Source organism: Pseudonaja textilis, chromosome 5 (genome assembly GCF_049901715.1).
Source record: "Pseudonaja textilis isolate UNSWEBS1 chromosome 5, rPseTex1.2, whole genome shotgun sequence".
In the NCBI taxonomy this organism is placed as follows: Eukaryota; Metazoa; Chordata; class Lepidosauria; order Squamata; family Elapidae; genus Pseudonaja; species Pseudonaja textilis.
Window position 1 is genome coordinate 4954313 of NC_141994.1, and position 20581 is coordinate 4974893.

Sequence of the window (20581 nt, forward strand, 5' to 3'; positions counted from 1 at the left end):
ACCACAGAACTGTACAAAATTCTCATAAGTTTGCATTTGGGAAATACTACATTAGCAGTTATATTTTCAGTTCCTGTCCTAATAATTTCAAGCAAAGAATTTGCTTTTCTTGAAGCAATTGCATCATTAGTTGATATAATTGAATTGTCTACTACAGGGCTGTCAAACTCCCAGGCCATGAGCCAGATGTGTTACACACTGGCCACGCCCATGCCTGGTTTAGCGAATGGGGGAAAGTCCCGATACATCACATGATGCTGCTGTGATGATGTGAGTTTGACACCCCTGGGTCTACTATATCTTTATAATCCTTTCCCTCATAAGTCATTGTCAACTCCGATCCCATTAACAAGTAAGGTAAATTTTAGTATTAACATATATTACTTTACACTTGCTTATACTGAATTGTATTTATTGGACTGAAGTATTGTACATTTTTAGAATGCTTCATAATGCTGATTCTATTTTACCATCATAAACATTTGGTATAATTGTCAAATATGGCTTCTTACTTCACTGTTCAGCCCTAACACCAAATCACTCATATAAAAGTTCAAAAGGAAAGGTCCCAGTCCGGATTCCTAGAAGACCCTAACCCAGTATGAGAACTATATATTTATTCCTACCCTATTTTCAGTTTTTTAATCAGTTGCTACTGCAAAAATGTTTCTTATGTAACTAAGTTTGCTCTAGAACCTTTAGCGAGGAATTTTGTCAAAGGCTTTTGGAAAGCCAAGTATATATCTACTAGACCACCTTTTTATACACACTCATTGACACTTTCAAATTTTACAAAGTTCGGTTGCAAAATCATGTCTGATCCTTTTCAACAAGCGATGTTCTATTTTTGTGATTATTTCTGCTTTAATACTACTTTAAATAAATTCTACTTGAACAGATACTAAAGTAGCACATTGTCCTTTGAGCTTTTTTAAAAAAAAATCAGAGTCACGTTGGCTATTTTCCAGTAGTCTTTTTATTTGATTTTTTAACCCTCTATCATTTTTAAAGCCATCTTGCTATTAATAGTATCTCTGATACTTCCTGCTAGCCACTCTGATATTTGCTTGGACTTGTGGTACCTTTCCTGATCTGAAGTATGTAAACTACCCTGTTTCTCCAACAATACGGCCTCCCCCAATAGGAAGTCCCAGCATGTTTTATAGGCATGAAATGAAATTAAGCCCCTCCCCCCCAAATTAAGGCCTATATTAAAACATGCAAAATGGGGGGGGGGGATGGTGGGGGGGGGGTTGCTGCGAGGAAGTACTTTTGTTGCACACCCGGATATGGTGCTCCCTGCATTAACCCAATACGAAGTGTGCCACCAACGCCGAGGTCCACATCCAAGCCGTCGCCGCCCGCCCGAAGATGCAAGTGGGGGGGGAATTAAGTCACTAAGCCATTAAGACGGCCTAGCCATTTTTTCAGGGCTCAAAAAAAAATAAGACCGAGCCTTATTATATGAGAAATATGGTATATATAAACTATATTAAACAAATAAACAAACAAACAAACAGGTTTAGCTTCTAGAAGAGAAGAATTAATGATGAATGCTTTGGGGACTATGATGGATATCTGCAGACTGAGAACAGTAGAGAAATAATCTTTTCCACATCAATAATAAAGACCTTTAATTCTGTGCTTCCACTTGAGATGATCCATAAAGGTTACAAACATTCAACATAAAGCAATATATTTTGGTCTAAGTTTACATTTAAAATGCCAAAGGATTGGGCACCAAGCCAAGTTTAATAAAATAAAATGCTTGTGTGATTGATAAATCACTCTTTGGAAATCTCTGGCGGTATTTTAAAGCTTTCACACTTGCGGGGATTATTCATTGTGTTGTTCTCATTTTACACCCATTTAACTTCCAGAAATCAATAGATTACGCAGGGCTTCAAACCTAATGGAAGCAGGAGCATTTAAAACATACTAATTATATTTATTCTAAATATTATTAGAATTAGAAATACATACCCTTTTCTTTTCCTGTTGTAGTTTACACACATTATTACTCTGAAGATAATTTTTATATTAGGAGAAGGGTTTTCTTTTACCCCAACTTTCTCCCAGTACAAAAAGTAATTTCAGAGGAGTGATTTCCCGCAAGATTTCTTAGAGAAGAGAGAAACTCCCTTTAAGCTTGCTTAAGTCTGATAATTAATATTCCTTTCTATCATTCATTGTTTTTATAGTTGGTCTACAATTAGGACCAGAATTTCCACTGGAAATCATTAAGGTCATAAGTTGAATCAGACCTGATTTTATAAAAAAAATTATCACCGTTGTCAAATGAAAAGTTATATTTAACTATTTTCCCTTGCCATATATGTATAGATATATTTTTGCCATTATATGACCGACATTATCTGAAACAAAAACATCATTCTAGGCAAAACATTTATTTTTATCAAAACATTCTTCTTAACAGTGATCATTTTAATTTCCCACTTTTTAACATGATCTTAATTTTATTCTATGTCTTAACATAATTATTTTGAAATAACATACAATTCATACTTGTCATATAAATACCCAAGTACTCCTATTTAATCTTCTAATTTCATTTTAACACCTTCATCTTCTGATCATTAATCTTAAAACTTGCTAGCGTATTAAATTAATTAACCATTTAATTCTCCTACTAATGTTTCTAAGTCACCTAGAGGAGCCACATGGTAAATAAATCTAACAAATTAAATAAATAAATAAATAATCCCTCTAGTGCAGGGGTATCAAACTAAATTTCACTGAGGGCCACATCAGCATTATGGTGGCCCTTAAAGGGCCAGTTCCACGTAAGACTATAATGACTCACAGCGGTCAGGTGGCTGCGGCTGGGTGGGCCAGGGCCACTTTCTGGTATATTGTCCACCCACAAGGTCCAGATTTTGCTCCTTTAAATCTTGGATTTCCTCCTTTAAATGGGGTAACAGAAAGGGAGTGGAGACAAATAAGATATATAGAAAGAAAAGGAAAAACGATGTAAAAGAAAGGGAAGAGGGAAGAGAAAAACACAAGGAGAGGGTTGAGAAGGAAGAAAGTAAAGGGAACGAGAAAAAGGAATCGAAAAAAGAAAAAGGAAAGAAAGGGGAAAAGAAATAGAAAGAAGGGAGGGGACAGGAGGAAAGACAGATGAGAATGGAAGGGAGGGAGGGAGGAGAGAAGAAGAGAAGAAGAGAAGAAGAAAGAGAAAGGAAGGGAAGGGAGAAAGGTGAGAAGAAGGACATTGCCCACATCTACCTTGGCAAAGAACCTTTGTTGGGTCTGAAATGGAATGCAAAAACTGGGTGATTTGGAAAACTGCAGCTGCAGAGCAAACACACTAATTTAACCGCCCTGGGCTTTAATACTTCTGCCTTTCATCATTCCTCACTACCATTGGTCACCAATTTTCTCACTGAATTCTCTGGTAATTCAGGTACATGATTTTGCCTGATTAATATTTTGGACACAGGTGAAGCCAGAAAAAGGAGACACCTCAAAAACACTCTGATAAAAAAATTGTTTTCCCTCTTCCTCCCCTTAAGTTTAAATTAGCTTTATGAGGCTATTTCTACAAGAGGCATGGATTCTCTGGCCTTAATAACATTTTAATTTTAAATTGAATTTAAACTTAAGCCTCATTCAAGGAATTTCACCCCTGGACAATCTCCCATCTGCCTTTCCATCATTGAAAGGGGCATTGGAAGTGAAACAAGGAAAGAAAACCAACTTTTTCTTTGCGAAAGCTTTAAAAGGACATACTAAAGTGTTGCGATATGACACATCAGTAGGAAGTCACGTACACAGACAACCCAATACACATACAATACATATATAGGGTGACACTATAGGAACAGCTACGTGTAAAACCTGAGTCACTTAGGATTAACCATATATGGCAATGTTTCCTGTTCCTGTACAAAATCCTGAGTCAGCTATAGCATAAGGATTAACCATATATGGCAGTGTTTCCTGTTCCTGTCTAACCTCATGTAACCTAAACCCACCCCCTGCTTGCTGCACAATAAAAGAGAGGGCAAAGTTTGCTCTGGGCTCTTTTCCTCTCACCAAAAGAAACCTTTGTGTCTGTCATCTTTGCCATCAAGAGGAGCCCACCCAGACAGTCTGTCTGGGTGCAGGTCGTCAGCTGATTCATCCCGGCACTGGGACCCGCAACTCATCAACTGGTGACCCCGACGTGATTTCACAACGTGCTCCTTTTCTAGGGAGACGTCGCCCTGACTCCCGTACTACCCACTGGGCAACAGCAAGCGCATTCGTAAGTATGGGCTCCCCACTTTCCAAAGTTCTGTCCAAGCATGTGGATGAACTTCATTTTTAGTCAGGAAGGCCAATGCTCTGCAAAGAACTAATGGCATGACAGTCTTTCCTCTTTCAAGGAAAGCTATAATCTCTTTTCTGCTCTATCTTCAAAAACATTGCCCAGCCTATTCCGAGGATGGCACTCTTAAACGCTCCACATGGGAGAAAATTGGGAAATGGATCCATCAACCTCCTCGGGCAGCGCCACATATTCTCTGTACCTGGAGAGCGCTCATGGCTGCGATTGATATTTTTATCCTTCTCCTGATTCAACTTTGAATCAACAAGATTCCCTCCCTCCTTCTTCAAATCCCCCTGCTCTTTCAGCAGCTCCTTTGTCTAATTCCCCCTGCTCTTTCAGCAGAAACTTTACCCATCTCCTCTTTGTCTTCAAACACCCCCGCTCCCCCTCCCTCCTCCCCTTCAACAAAAGCCTTACATTCCTCTCCTTCCTCCCCCTTAATCCCCCTCTCCTCTTCCAGCAGAAACTCCACCCACCTACTCTTTGTCTCCAAACGCCCCCGCTCCCCCTCCCTCCTCCCCTTCAACAAAGCCTTACATTCCTCGCATTCCTCTCCCCCCTTCCCCCTCCCCTCCCTACAGCATTTCAGCCTCAAAATCTTCCTTTACAAAACCTGACTCCTTCCCCTCTAATACCCCTCCCCCTTGCTTCGTAACACCTTTCAGGAAGCTTTAGCTAATGGGAAGATTAATGCAGAAGATCTTTCTTGCTTCCCCATGATCCTCCAAGCCCCAGTGGCAGGAGGCAATCCAGTTGCTCAGTATGCCCCCATGGAATGGAATCTTATGAAAGATCTTAAATCTGCCACCACCAACTATGGTCTAAAGTCACCCTATGTGCGTGCCATGGTGGAGAATATCTCTAACAACCATAATATTCTCTTTTCTGAATGGCAAACAATGGCTTCAATGCTTTTGACGTCCTCCCAGCTTGCAGCGTGGCACAACGATTATCGCTTGGCCGTCTCCATGGCTGCAACAGCAGGGCTTCCCCAGGGTGTCACCTTGGATCACCTTTTGTGCCAAGGAGCTGTGATCACCCCACAAGATGAGATTCAAATGGCTACTGAGGGCTATCCTATCATGCGTAATGCTGCTCTTAATGCCTTTCGTAGGGTTCCTGACCCATCTCAACCCTCTTTGTCTTTTCATAAAATTCTTCAGGGTCCTTCTGAACCTTATACCTCTTTCATTGACCGTCTATCAGATGCACTTAACCGGCAGATAGAAAACCCCCATGCGCAAGCTGAGCTTCTCTCAAAGCTTGCAGTGACTAATGCTAATGATGATTGCCAACAAATCCTGAAACCTCTTCAGTCCATTCCACATCAGACCCTTGCTGACTATATTAAAGCATGTCAGAACGTGGGAACTGAGGCGCATAAAGCCACTGCCCTTGCCTCAGCCATTACCTCCTCGTTTGCCATGACCACCCCTCGTGCAGGGAATTGTTTCAACTGTGGCAAACCTGGTCATTTTAAGTCTCAGTGCCGTTCGCCAGGAGGTGGCAGTGCACCCAAGGGAAGGGGACCTCCTCCTTCCTCTGTCAAGCCAAAAACAGTTTGCCCTCGCTGTCGTAAAGGTTTCCATTGGGCTAGCCAATGTCGCTCTAATCCACATCCCTCTCCAAATGCCCCCTCGGGAAACTAATTTCGGGGCCAGCAACTAGCCCTGCCTCCAAGGTTGCATCTACTTCGTCCCAATCAGCTTTCCCTGTTCTGCTTGCAACTGCTATCATCTATGAGGATCCTGGATCTGTCTTTACCCTCCCTCTCACAGTTACACTTCCCGCCCCTCTCACCTCACACGCCCATCTTGCTCATCCCAAACTCCTCTTTGATCATGGAAGGGGTGATCGCCGCCCCCTTTCTTTATGACTCATCCGCTCTTAACTGCCTCTCTCTTACAGCAGTAGGTGATAGACCTTTCTCATTACCTGCTAACACTATCGTAGCCACTCTTATCATTCTCCCCTCCTCCATCCCCACTTCCTCTTCCCCCTCCCTCATGGCTATTGACTGCTCTATAGAAGCTTCAAAACCTCTGCTAACAGTGTCTCTTAATGGTCGTCCTTTTACAGGACTGGTGGACACTGGAGCAGATGCCTCGGTAATTTCAACCACTGAATGGCCCCCAGAATGGCCCCTTGAACAATCACCTTCTGTCCAAGGTGTTGGTGGAGTTCAAAGCGCTCAGGTCAGCTCTAATTGGCCTACGGCCATTACCCCTAATGCTTCTGCTTCTGCTCTCATCAAACCTTATATCCTTCCCCTTGCTTACAATCTGTGGGGTCGGGATCTTTTAGAACAGCTTGGAGCTACCTTTCACATTCCTTGATTCTCATCATGTCTGTTTCTCTCCCTCTTACCCTTAAATCATCCATTCCTGTATGGGTAGATCAGTGGCCACTTCCCCAAGAGAAGCTGCTTGCTCTGACTGCTCTTGTCTCTGAACAATTAAGTGCTGGTCATATTGAACCTTCTACCAGCCCCTACAATACCCCAGTTTTTGTTATAAAAAAGAAATCTGGGAAATTTCGTCTACTTCAAGATTTAAGGGCCGTGAACTTTATCATTCAACCAATGGGTGCCCTGCAATGTGGACTTCCCAATCCAAACCTTATCCCACAGCATTTTGACCTTCTAGTTATTGACCTTAAGGATTGCTTCTTTTCCATCCCTCTTCAACCCCAAGATAGGCTTCTATTTGCTTTCACTGTCCCAGAACTGAATAACTCCAGACCCACCAAAAGGTATCAGTGGAAAGTCCTTCCTCAAGGGATGCTAAACTCTCCCACTATGTGTCAGCACTATGTTGACATGGCTCTCCAACCATATCGCAACCTATATCCCTCCTTTCTTGTATACCATTACATGGATGACATCTTGGTCGCAGCTGAAGGCCCTAAAGGCACAGTTGCAAAAACCCTTCCCATCCTCACTAAACTCTTGACCACAGCAGGCCTCCACATAGCCCCTGAAAAATACAATCTCACTATCCCTTTCAATATCTTGGTCACAAACTCCTGTCTTCTGCTGCCACTCCTGCCTTACCTTCTCTGACTCTCCCTTCCTCTCCAACCCTTGTACAACTTCAACAATATCTTGGCACGCTCAATTGGGCACGGCCTTATCTTTCTGTCACTACTGCAACCCTTTCCCCTCTATTCCATGCCCTTACGGGCTTGAAACATCCTTCAGATGTGGTCCATCTTACAAGACAGCACTTGGAGGCACTAGCCCAAGTCAACAATACCTTAAAGCAAGTGTGGGTGGATCGCATCATCCCCAACTGTCTGCTATCTTTGGCTATCTTGCCCACACCATCTCTTCTCACAGCTATCCTCTTCCAAACAGCCCCCAAAACAAAGAAGCTGTGCATCATTGAATGGCTTCACCTTCCTCATACTCCTAGGACAACTATTACCTCTCGGGCCCTTCAGCTCGCCTTGCTCTGTACTAAGGGGCGTCACCGAGCTAAGGCCCTACTCGGCCATGATCTCCAGGCAATACATGTTCCCTTCAAACTGTCTCAATGGGACCCCCTTTTTCAGACATCTGATGTATTACAGGACGCTCTGGAAAATTGGATTGGTCCCATCTCTTGCCATCTTCCTTCTGACCCTCGTTTGCAGCTAATAAAAACGGTACCTATTACCTTTTCCTCTCCAGTAGTTGCTTTTCCACTAACTCAAGCCATCACAATCTTCACTGATGGCTCTAAAACTCATGGTGCCTGTGTCTGGTATGATCAAGGCAACTGGCACAAGCAATTGACAAAGCCCCAATCTTCAGCACAACAAGCTGAATTGGCTGCCTTTAACTTGGCTTTGAAAACATTTCCTGAACAACCAATTAACATCATAACGGATAGTCTATATGTCTCCCAATTGGTCTTACATATTTTTGAGGCATATCTATCTCCTTCTATACAACCATCATTAATGACACTGTTGCTTCAGCTGCAAATGCTCATTCAATCTAGGACCCATTCTCTATTCGTAGCCCACATACGTAGTCATCAACATCTCCCAGGTTTCCTTTCTGAAGGGAACCAGGTAGCTGATACTGCTTGTAAAATACTTCCAATCAGTATTAAGATGCCTCAACCTCCCCCTCTATCAGCAGGGGAAAGTCATAGTTATTTTCATCAAAACAAAAAGGCTTTGGTTAAACAATTTGGCATTTCTCTGGAAGAAGCAAAGGCAATCATCCAACAATGTCCCACTTGCAGTTTGCAAGCAAAAACTTTTCCTCAAGGGATTAATCCCAGGGGCATAGAGGCTTGTGAGACATGGCAAATGGATGTCACTCAATTCTCACCTTTTGCACTTTGGAAATACCTTCATGTGTCTGTTGACACCTATTCAGGGTTCATCATGGCAACCCCTCAAAGGGGAGAAACGTCAAAGCATGTTATTAATCATTGTATTCGGACCTTCGTAGTGCTGGGATCGCCAAAAAATCTAAAAACAGATAATGCACCAGCCTATATCAGCTCTCAATTCTCTGAGTTCTGCTATCACTGGTCCATTATCCACAAGTTTGGGATTGCCTACAATAGCCAGGGGCAAGCTATTGTTGAAAGGGCTCATCAAACCTTAAAATTGGCATTGCAATCAATACATGGGGTCAAAAGGCCTTAAAGGCCCCCCTAGCCTCCCAGTATTACAAAATGTGTTAAATGTTTGTCTGTATACGCTTAACTTCCTCAATCTCACTGGCACCCCTCCCCTGTCTGCTGCGTCTTGACACTTTACTAAACCACCTGTTCCCACTTCGAGACCACTAGTCTATCATAGACAGTTACCTGATCCTGCATGGAAAGGACCTGCTGAATTGATCACCTGGGGTCAAGGCTACGCAGCAGTCCAGCTTCCTGACAGAACTCTTTGGGTTCCTGCAAGGTGTGTCCGCCCATATCACCGCCCACAACCAGCGGAGCCATCATCCGAAAAAGATGACAGCACTCCTCTTCTTCCTGCTTGGCTGTTCGTTTCGCTGGACTGATGGGACATCCACCAGCCTTAACACCCACAAACCACACAACATCACACGGGTCATCAAGGACGCTTATGGGCAAATACTCAACTCTACAACTAATTACACCATGATTTCTTCCTATTTCCCCAAATTACATTTTGACTTTGCTGAAATGATTATGTATTATTGACAAAAAAATCATTTTGTATTCAGGTACTATTGTTTCCCAAAATTGATGTATATAACTCAGAAGATTTTGTTTCTTTACTAGAACCTAGACAATGTAACCTTAGGGCAAAAAGAGAAGTAGTAACTGCTTTGATGCTAACTGTACTGCTGGGATTGGGGGCTTCTGGGACGGCCACAGGTATAGCTGGCCTTGTTACTTCTGATCAGCATCTTCGCCAGTTAAGTGCCACCATAGATGAAGATCTTAGAAGGGTCGAAAAATCCATTCTTGCCTTGCAAACCTCTCTTACCTCTTTATCTGAGGTGGTCTTACAAAACCGCAGAGGCCTAGACCTCTTGTTTTTGAAACAAGGGGGACTATGTGCTGCTCTTAAAGAAGAGTGTTGTTTCTATGCTGATAGCTCAGGAGTTGTCCTAGATTCCATGAAAGAACTAGACACCAGATTAAAATTAAGAGAAAGGGAACGAGCTTCACAACATACTTGGTATCAAGGACTATTTAACCTTTCCCCATGGTTAACAACATTGTTATCTGCTATAGCTGGTCCACTTATCCTTCTCTTGTTGGCATGTACCATTGGACCATGTGTGATAGGTAAATTCTTAGAAATCCTTAAAAGAAAATTTGGCCAAATTGATTCGGATTTATACTCAAAACAAAAACAAATTAATGCGCTAATAGAGAAAAAGGCCCTCTTGCAATTCTCCTCAGATTCCGATGACTCTGATAACGAGTTCACCAAAGATGCTGCCAAAGGGGAACCACGAATTCTCATGAACCTATGACAGGATGAGTCGGAGGACCTAGACTGGACATAACAGTGAGGATAGTGAGTAAATAGCCCTAAAAACAAGATAAAAACAGAGGAGATGTTGCGATATGACACATCAGTAGGAAGTCACGTACACAGACAACCCAATACACATACAATACATATATAGGGTGACACTATAGGAACAGCTACGTGTAAAACCTGAGTCACTTAGGATTAACCATATATGGCAATGTTTCCTGTTCCTGTACAAAATCCTGAGTCAGCTATAGCATAAGGATTAACCATATATGGCAGTGTTTCCTGTTCCTGTCTAACCTCATGTAACCTAAACCCACCCCCCTGCTTGCTGCACAATAAAAGAGAGGGGCAAAGTTTGCTCTGGGCTCTTTTCCTCTCACCAAAAGAAACCTTTGTGTCTGTCATCTTTGCCATCAAGAGGAGCCCACCCAGACAGTCTGTCTGGGTGCAGGTCGTCAGCTGATTCATCCCGGCACTGGGACCCGCAACTCATCACTAAAGAAAGCAATCGACCCATGTGCTGTGAAATTCCACCCAGGATTTTTCACTCTGAATTAATGCAACATTTTTTATTTATCTATTTGTCAAAAACTTACAATATAACACGGGAGTCTCTGTGGTTAAACTGGGAGAAGACTAAAAGGCAATGTTATTTGAAAATTCCAGTCTGGCTATCGACTATTGAAGCATTTTCTTATCCTATAATATATAAAAAGGAACAAACAGTTAGATATGGTGAAATATTGAATGAAAAGAGTGAACTTAAATCTATGCAAAAATTAGAGGAACAAGGTATAAAGATGAATTGGTTTTCATATGCACAAATACATTCAAGGTATGACAAAGATTATAAAACAGAAGGTTTCTATGATAAACTGACTGACTTAGATAAGATTTTGACAGGTACTGATGAAAAGGTGATTAAAAAATTGTATGGATATTTATTAGAAATTAAACTAGAAGAACAAGTTAAAGAAACTATGATTGCTTGGGAGAAGAATTTTGGATATGGGATTGATCTAGAGAAGTGGCAAAAATTGTGGTCTCAAAATTATAAAATGACAATGTCAACAGCATATAAAGAAAATTTGTATAAGATGTTTTACAGGTAGCATTTCCCCCCACAAGAATAGCAAGAATGTTCAAGAATAAATCCAAAAAATGTTGGAAATGTCATCAGACACCTGGCTCATATTACCATATGTGGTGGACTTGTGCAGATGCCAAAAAATATTGGACTAAAATCCACACGTGGTTGGAAAAAATGACAAAAAAGCATATAGACTTGAAACCAGAGATATTTTTATTGGGAATTTTACCTGAAATATATAGTAAAGAATTGAAATACCTGATTGTAAATGTATTAACAGGGATTGTATTTGCCAAAAACTGGAAAAATGAAAAAATACCATTGCAGGAAAAAATATTGGAGTGTGCTGAAATGAGTAGATTGACATTTGAAATCAGAGAACAAGATGATAAACAATTTTATAAAATTTGGGATCTATCAATGGTTGGACAATAAAACATGGTAATGAAATATGTAGATTCTTAGAAAATGATAAATATATAAAGATGTATTCTTTTCTTATATCTGCAAAATGATTGTAGGATAGATTTGAGATGATAATATGAATTGTCATAAAACAAATTAAGTAAAATATGGATTATTTCATAAAACATGAATAAATAAAAGTATAGTCAAATGATTGATTAACAATGATATTAATGTATTTAATATTTGATTGAAAATATGAGAATATATACAATGTAATTGTAATTGAAGACTACGAAATGGAAGCACAAAAAATATTTGTAAACCAACCAACACACTGTATGTATATATATGGATTATGGCTTGATGTTTTTATGTTTTGTTTGTCTATGTTTGTCTTAAAAACCAATAAAATTTTTTTTAAAAACTTACAATATAATCTCATGGTGCCTCGTTTTTCCAATGCATGAATATAATCCTCACTGCTGTTATGACATGTAATATTAAATACATTCTTTTCTTATCTAATTTTTCTGATATTACACCTAATTAAAACAGTTTAGATTTAAAATCTACATGTGTTTTCTAGCCACCTGTGTATCTTTGTCCAGAATTTTTTACTTTAACACAAGTCCACCATATATCATAAAACATACCTGTTTTTTGGTAACATTTCCAACATTTGCTTGACATATTTTTAAACATTTTTAGCTAACCTAGCAGGTGGTAAATGCTATCTTATATACTATTTTATATAAGTTTTCTTTATTTTAAGAGGTTGCCATGGTTAATTTATAGTTCTTTTCCCATAAATATTGCCACTTATCTAGTTCAGTTATAGCCAAAGTTTTTTCCCCATTTTACCATCATGTCTTTTATTTGTTCATTTCCCATTTTCAAATTCAGTAAAAAATTATATACCTTCTTAATTAGTTTTTCATCAGAGTTCAACAGTGTCTGATCAAATAGTGTTTGTCTTTTATAAAAGCCATACTTTTTCATATCTAAATCATCTCTAGATTGTATTTGCAATTGAGGCACCATGATAATGTCCTGGTCTTCAAACTCTTGCTTAGATTTTAATTTCCCTTCAGTGTCCAAAATATCTTTACATATCCTAATTTCTTCAAACACGGATATGTAAAGGCTTCCATCATTAAGAGCCATTCTGGAATTTTCAAATATATTTTAGGTTTTATTTTTTCTTATACTGATATTAGTAAGTTTCTTATGTAGTGATTTTGAAAGTACCGATGGATTTTATTCTTCTCATACCATAGGAAGGCATGCCATCCCAGAAATAAGTCATGTCCTTCTAGATATAACAATATCTCGTCTCTGAGATTTATCCATTCCTTTAACCATGTTATCACATGTTGTATTTCCCTTATTGTTATAGGCCCATTCAAAATTTGTTTCTGCTTCTCTGGTCCTTGGTAAATTTTATGTAAATATTACCCCACCATTTCTAAGGAAATTTCTTGAACTTTACAAAAAGTAGAATAATATTGATGAAATTTTTTGTCTTTTTGCATTATGTTATGACAGTATTTCCTCCTTGTAACTTAATATCACTTTATTTCCTTTTTCTTTTTCCGGCTTATATGCCAAATATTTCCTTGATTTATTTGCAAACTCAAAAAAAATTGTTCCACATAATTCATCTTTATTTCCATTTCTCTCACTGTTAACAGATAGTTGTGACATTAAATATCCTTCCCTCATATGTCCCTATTATGGACAGAATCCATAAGGGACTTGCAAGAGTTCATATATAAGCCACTGCTGCATTTGACAGTCAGGCTGTCCTGCCAACTGTATGGGAGAGATTCTGATAAGGACAATATTTCCTGCATGTTGAAGTATTCAAGATGTAGCAATACACATTCATAGCCTGTTCTAACATTCTTGAAATATTCAGCCAGCAGAGGACAGTGCTAATCTGAACATCCAGTGTGCTAAACCTTGAACACTTTAATATGATTAAAACAGTCGGATATATCTGCCTAATAAAATTGCAGGCGTTAAATCATGTGAGTTCTTTGTATTTCATTATTGAAATTACAGAAAAGTCTATTCTAGGCTATTATTTTTTTCCTTTTCATTCAGAGAAAGGGCCAGCTGAACGTTAGGCTTCATGCTTATCTTGATGGCGTATGAACTTGTTAAGTATTTGTTATAAATTTAATTTTGCTCAGATTGATTGTTCCCCGAGGCAAATGCATTTAAAGCTTTCTGTCATATGTAGTATACTTATTTTTCTACAATTAAAGAATTGTCACATAATAAGAGCCAGTGTATTAAAGTAAAATAGGAACTGTTTCCAAATGTTTATGCAAACAGAATGGTAACATTGCAAGCAAGCAATGTTAATATATATTTATAATATAATAATATGTCAATATAAAGGACCCTTAAGTTAAGTTAACTGGCACATGTTTCGAATTTAAATCAGCTTTTATAAATGATATAAAAGAATGGAAAGAACGGGCCTGGAGCATGGGTTTAAAAAGATATATCTGTGATAATATTCTACACAAACCAAAGGCAAAATAGCAATATAGACTATAATTGTTATCGTACTGTGGTCTATCGAGAACTCTATTCCCAAAGCTGTATTCTGCTGAGGGATGAGTTTCCTGCAAATTGGGAAAGGCCCAAAGCAAACATTAGGTATGGCCAAAGTCAGAACTAAATTTGATCATCATGCTTGATGCTCCTTTTTTTTGGGAGGGGGAGGTATTTTCTGGCACCCTCATTTTCTCTCTATATTTCTCTTTGCCCTGAAGACTGCCAGAGAACGACACATTATTCGTGCCAGAGGTCTGAATTAATACGGTGCCAAAGTTTGCCTTGCAATTGCTCAAAAAGTTTTGCTCCCCGGGGGAAGGAGGCTTCTGTTTTGTTTTGTTTATCTTATTCTCAGGCTGCTCGAGAATTCTTTCAAATTTCTCTGATTGATTGATATGCTTTTGAGCTGACTTTACCCAAATTGAAAGCTGCTGGTGAGGTGTTCCTTTTTTTTTTTTCCCCCTGAGGGAGGTCTCTGCCCTCTTCTGGCACCTCATTCGTTGCTAGCATTTCCCATCTGAAAAAAGCTTCATGGAAAGAGATCCCACATGCTGCCTTCCTTTGGGGCTTAATGAAGTGTGAGAAGCCTCTTTTTTTTTTAAAAGGAATTTTGAAAGCTAATTCTCTTTCATCAGGCGAAAGGTACTTCCATGACAGCTTTGCATTGCTTCTGAATCAGCTGTGGACCTCTGCACTCATTTGTTCTCTGGTTTTGGCAGTGTTTCTTATTCTGGTGCAATTTACTGGAGAGCCAATCAGTCTTTGCAATGCTGCCGCCTGCTCTTTAGAGTTAACCTGTTTGTGCATAAATGGAAAGTCCAGCCTTAACTATGTCTCCGGACACCCAAATGGCAACCATCTTTCTTTCTCTTCTTCCCTTCTTCCCTTCCTTCCTTCCTTCCTGCTCTCTTTTGCTCTCACTCTTCAGTATCCTAGCACTGTTCATAAACTTTGCTTGGTATGTAATTTCTCCATATGCTGTGACCCCCATAAATGTGAATATTGGTCACATTTTTACCATTTGTAATTTGAAATGGTCACTAAATGAGGTAGTAGGTAAGTGAGAACTACCATGTTTCTCATATAATAAGGCCGGGTCTTTTTTTTTTTTTTTTGAGCCCCGAAAAAATGGCTAGGGCATCTTTTTCGGGGTGACTTAATTCCCCCCCTTGCATCTTCAGGCGGGCGGGCGGGCGGGCAGCGATGGCTTGGATGTTGACCTCAGCATTGGTGGGGCACTTCGTATCGGGGTCAATGCAGGCAGCACCATATCCAGGTGTGCAACAAAAGTACTTCCTAATGGCAAGCCCCCCACCATTTCCCCCATTTCGCATGTTTTAATATAGGCCTTAATTTGGGGGGAGGGGCTTAATTTCATTTCATGCCTAACATGCTGGGACTTTCTATTGGGAGAGGCCGTATTGTTGGAGAAACAGGGTACCTTTACAAAGATCCACTCTTTCCATATATGGTCTTTAAGAGCTGGAGTTAGGCTTATTAACCTGATAATCTCAAAGCAACAAGTCTAGGAATAGTTTCTAATTTCTTCCCCAAAACCTGACTTTTGAAGTTTTGCTGCCTGCATTCTATGACTTAGTTTCTGATTTCAACTATGTTAACCTTTCCTCCTATACTTCAGCTTCTTTACAACTGCTGAGAAGAGTAATACACTTAACTATTATTATAGGCAAGTGATCTCACAGAGGCAGCTAATAGGATGTCCTGATTTGATCCGGTTATTTATGAAGTTTTAATTATTGTATTTTATTTTTATTTATAAATTTTATTTGCTGCCTATCTCTGGGCTGCTTTTTAGCCTACCTTGGAGAAGCTAAATATCTTAAGCCCCAATAAAAGGTAATAGCAGTATGGTAGCTCTTGGTTGATTTTTGCTTCAGAAGCTAACCGAAGCAGGTTCAACTCTGTTTAGAATAGAATATAGAACACAGTTGGAAGGGACCTTGGAGATCTTTTAGTCCAACCCCTGCTCAGGCATGAAACCCTAAACTATTTCAGACAAACGGCTCTGCAATCTCTTCTTAAAAACTTCCAGTGTTTCAGAATTCATAACTTCTGGAGGCAAGTTGTTCCACTGATTAATTGTCCTGTCAGAAATTTTCTCCTTAGTTCTAGGTTGCTTCTCTCCTTGATCAGTTTCCATCCATGGCTTCTTGTTCTGCCCTCAGGCGCTTTGGAGAATACATTGACTCCCTCTTCTTTTTGGCAACCCTTGAGTTATCATGTCACCCCTAGTCCTTCTTTTCATTAAACTATATCTAGTTACTGGACAGACACAATTCCAGCAGCCATTTTTTGTTTTAGCCTCCAATCCTCTAATCATCTTTGTTGCTCTTCTCTGCACTCTTTCTCGTCTTGACATCTTTTTTTTTACATCTTGGTGACCAAAACTGGATGCAGTATTTCAAATGTGGCCTTACCAAGGCATTATAAAGTAGTATTAACACTTCATATGCCATTCATTCTATCCCTCGGTTAATGTAGCCTAGAACTGTGTTGGGGTTTTGGGCAGTTGTAGCACAACGCTGGCTCATATTTAAATGATTGTCCACTTAAATATGAGCCATCAGTGTGCTACAGCTGCCAGAAAAGCCAACATAGTTTAATATATATGGAAGGCCTCTGTGTCAAACCAGAATTGTAGACTAAAAAATATTTACAAAGGAAGCAATGGCATCTTGCTTCTATACTATTGTCAAGAAAGTGACACAGAGATATCTATGAAGTTACTTTTTGAGGAAAACTTGAACAAAAGTTTACCCAAGAGGCAGTAGTTTCTCATGAATAAATCAAACTAATCTTGCCATAGCAGCTTTTCTTCTTCCCCTTAAAATGGAGTTGATCCAACAATAAAGAGGCCCGTATACCGTCTTTAGTTTATGAACTGTTTCAACTATCATTTATTGTGGATAGAAACAATTAAATATAACTTACCAAAAGACATTATTAAAACTGGGGAAAAAAAAATTCAATTGTTATTGTAGTCTCAGGATTGCAGCAAGCTACAAGACTAAGAATATCCCTGAAGACAGAAATAACAGTATTGAAATAATTTATCTCCATTCTTAACCTTTTTGATGCCTAATGTTTAGATTGCTGCTGATCATTTTACAAAGCTGGTTGAAATAAAGTCAAGTGTATTTACTTATGAAATAAATGTATTTCCCCAGTAAAAGGATAGGAGGGAATTCCTACTACAGTGTGAATCCATAGTACGGATTTCTTCCCTCGGTGATATATTTCCATCGAAATAACCGTATTAATCATTATTTCTCCAAGAGGATAAAGGCATATCTATAATCAGTGGCTTTTCATTTGAGGTACATTAATCTGCAAGTAAGATATATTAGTCTCTGTAAAATCAGAATATAGATTTGTATTTATTTTATGCACCTCTTCCATCTAAGCTGAAGTATTTACCTGAATGATCAAAGAATGCACATCCCTTTCTAACAAATGTTGGGAAGCAAGCCCATCTTCAAATGTAATCAAGCAGCAATACTTAAGATGGTCCCAGGGGTTTCCACAGAACTGGAAAATGAGAAAAGCAGTGGCACACTTTTACAAAACCAGCTCCCTCCCTTTTAAACACATCTGTGATGTCCAAATGCGTGTGCAAAAAAAATGCAGCCTTGTGTAACAACAATGTAGTCATTGTCCCTCGCCCCATCCCCTCCATTTCTCCTATTCCCATATGTTATGTCTTTGGGACTGGTTGGAGTCCCCAACCAGGTCCGCTGTTTGAGCGGGAGCACCAGCCGCTCCCATTGGCTGGCACCGTTTGACAGCCGGCTATAAGAGGCGGCTGTCGAGCAGTGCCAGCCCCGTTGCCGCCAGCAAACCTGCCTAGTTAGGAGGCAGACGCGGCAACCCTTTATTCATTGCAATAAAGCCTTTTACGTTTCACTCTGGCTCAGCCTCGTTCCTCCGCCGCTCCACAACACCATACAAAATAGAAGGACCAACTCAGGATAAGGTTGAGAATAGGCAAAATGGAGAAATCCAAACAAAAAATGAACACTGTTTTCGGCCTGCTTCTCTGCTCTTCACTGTTTTCAGCAATTTACTGAATTAGAGACAGACTAAGGAAAAACTGCTAGAAGGTGGGGGGGGGGTTTATGTCTCATTTTCACACTTCTTTCTCAGGTAACGTTGAAATCTGTCCCCTCAATTTTGTTTATGTCTGATAACGGCATAGTGATAATATATTTGCTTAATAGCCATCACGGCTACTACATTGACCCTGGCTTCCTAAATTCTATTCCAAATTTTCTGTAGCTTATTTGCTTAGATGAAGTGTTGATTCCTCATGGACTTTGGCACTCAGATCTGAATGCATTCTGCCCAGCACCTTTCTCCAACCCTTAAGCTGCCTTGCTTTAAGCTGGCAAGTCAAGGTCAGGCAAGAGAAGCCTTTGTTTCATCTTCTCTTCTCTTATTCAAGGGTTTCTTTTCTTTGCCAGCATAACTTGGCTTCGTTCTGATAGCATCTGCCTGTGATTAAGGACAGATAAAGTTGGGACAGACTGCTGGCTCACTGGCCTTTTAGTTTTAATTTGTGTTATTGATATTGACTTTGGATCTTGCCAGAGTTACTTTCATTTGAGGAGGATCTTCTGGGGAACCTGTTCCTATGGTAACAAACAGTGTGCATTGTAATAAAGCACACTACTGATGAAATAAATAATAATAATGGATCTTGTATTTTGTTCTATTCATTCAGAGTATCAACAGGCAAGATTCTTAATAAAGGCTTAAATATTACACATTTCAAAATTGGAAATACAGGTGTGGAGAGGATACCTTTGTTTCCCCTACTTCCAGACTATATATTAGAACTTGCTTCTAGGAGAATAATTTTCATTAGCTCAGAACTCAGGATTCCCACAGAAGCAAGGAAATCCACTGCAGATGGTTCTCGTTTACAAAGTTCACTTGGTGACCTTTCAAAGTTACAACAGCACTAAAAAAAGTGACGTATGACTGTTTTACACACTTATGAGGCTTTCAGCATCCCTATCATCATGTGGTCAAAATTCAGATACTTGGCAACTGATTCATATTTGTGACAGTTGCCGTGTTCCGGGGCCCTGTGATTATCTTTTGACAAGCAAAGTCAATGGGGAAGCTGGATTCACTTAACAACCATGTTACTAACTTAACTGCAGTCGTTCACTTAAGAACTGTAGCAAGAAAGATTGTAAAATGGGGCAAAACTCACTTAACAACTGTCTCGCTCAGCAATAGAAATTTTGGGCTGAACTGTGGTTGCAAGTCAAGGATTACATGTATAGGAAGGGGCAGAAAGTGAGCGCAGACATCATACAGACCAAAAAAGGAGCGGTCTACGAAATCTGTCTGTAAAACTCTTACAGAAACAGTTCATTCTCCAACTTTACTATTTTGGTTTTATAGAAGTTATCAACATAAAAGTGACAAGATTTGCACTTGGATAGGAAACAGAAAGGATTCATATTTCAGTCCTGGACTCTGTCCAGAGGACTAGAATCACTCCTAGATGTGACTTTTAACCTTCATCCTTCATTTACCTAAATATATAGACAAATGTTGTTATTCATGGAGAATCTCCGCGTGTGTCAGAATCCATATTACACAAAGTGTACTGCTTATAATGATATCTATCTTCAGTTGTAGGTCTTCCATGTTCTATTTTTATACTTTGGATTTGTTGGTTCTTATGTTTATTGTATAATGTTGTAATAGATATCAATGATTGTAGCTCTCATATTCACTTTGGTTTTGGTATGGGGGGGGGCTGAATTTAAAAAAATTAAATATGTCTGAACTAATTACATAAAATAGAATAGAATAGAATAGAAGTCTTTATTTGCCAAGTATGATTGGACACACAAGGAATTTGTGCAAATGCTCTCAGTGTACATAAAAGAAAAGATACGTTCATCAAGAGTCAAGAATCATAAGGTACAACACTTAGTAATAATCATAGGGTACAATAAGCAATCAAATCATACTAGGAAACAGTCCATATACATAGTAAGGATACAAGTGACAAAGTTACAATCATACAGTCGCAAGTGGGAGGGGATGGGTGATAAGGAGTGAGGAGAAGATAAACAGTAATAGAAGTGCAGACTTTGTAAATAGTTGGACAGTGTTGAGGGAATTATTTGTTTAGCAGAGTTCAGGAAAAAACTGTCCTTGTGTCTAGTTGTTTT

The 20581-nt window shown here is 39.4% G+C and overlaps 2 long non-coding RNA genes across 4 annotated transcripts in view; one reads left to right on the forward strand and one right to left on the reverse strand.

Moving 5' to 3' along the window:
* The window catches only part of LOC148125514 (uncharacterized), a 130367-nt gene that overhangs the window by 60114 nt on the left and 49672 nt on the right, over window positions 1-20581 (reverse strand). The window lies entirely within an intron of this gene.
* On the forward strand, window positions 4065-10689 carry LOC148125516 (uncharacterized). Its single transcript, XR_015743738.1, has 2 exons — window positions 4065-4270; window positions 9137-10689. It is a non-coding gene; the product is annotated as an uncharacterized LOC148125516 (long non-coding RNA).